Genomic DNA, 1,067 nt, shown 5'->3' with positions numbered 1-1,067 from the left:
AAACCTAACACCTTGGCCAGAAAACAGCCTCTCAACCCTGAGCGTCTCAGGGATGCCTCATCTTCAAGCACCCTGCGTGTTTGCTGATGCCTTCTGTAGCCCTGCTCAGAGGTACAGCTGTCTGCAGGAACCACAGGGCTGAAGGTATCTAAGGGTCCGTTTTGTTTCAGTTTAGCAAAACTCTTTGCTAAATGTTTTGCTATTTTTTTGCTAAATGACAGTGAATTTRCAGGATAGAAGGCTGTATTTGTAAACACCAGCTTTCCCTTGACTGAACAGACTGTGTCCCTTAGCCATCCGTCTCCTTGCATGTCAGAAGCCCTCTCTCTCCTGCATACCCGACTTCTTCAACCAGTGCATTTGAGACGGGGGAAATTAAGTTTTGAACGTGTCTATAAGCAATGAAAACATATTTGGATTTTCAGTACAAACATTACTGGGAGAAGCAAAATTTTCTATCRGTGATGGAAGTTGCATTGAATGCTGCAGGTGGTGTGTCCATACTTTTTAAAAGTGGTAGGTGTTCGATCATGAGTTGCAGTAGTGCGGAGCTTTAATTTGATCTACAGCAATTATTAAAAATAGCACAATGGTGCCTTGTGCATTAAGCTGCTTATGTGCCCTTCACTTGAGGCGCTCCATCCCCTGAGCTATGCGGGCGGCCCCGGCCCGGCCTGCGGAAGCTGCTGCGTTGTGGGAGCCTCCAGCAGCAAGGCCTGGGCTTTTGCCAAAGGGGCAAAGCCTGCACGAAAGTCCAGGCTTTTGGTGCAAAAACACAAGGAAATGGAGATGGAGAGATGGAAGCACAACAGAATTGCTGTTACGGAGCCTAAGGGCTGACTTTGTTGGGTGTGTGAAAGGCCTGGTTAGTCCTTAAGGACAGGAGCATCCGTAGTGGGAGCCTTTGTCCTGGGGATGGGAAGAGCCGGCCGTGTGGAGGGGCTCCCTGAGGGGATGGCGGGAGCGCTGGTTGRGCCAAGGAGGGACCCGGCGCCGCTGTGAGGGGCCGGCGGCCCCTCGTCCCGCAGCGCGGGGCGCGTCCGGGGCCTCTCGCTCGTGGACAGCAG

The sequence above is a fragment of the Nothoprocta perdicaria genome, unplaced genomic scaffold, assembly GCF_003342845.1.
Source record: "Nothoprocta perdicaria isolate Ctin4 unplaced genomic scaffold, notPer1 scaffold_97, whole genome shotgun sequence".
NCBI lineage: Eukaryota > Metazoa > Chordata > Aves > Tinamiformes > Tinamidae > Nothoprocta > Nothoprocta perdicaria.
Note: the sequence above shows the minus strand (reverse complement) of the source record.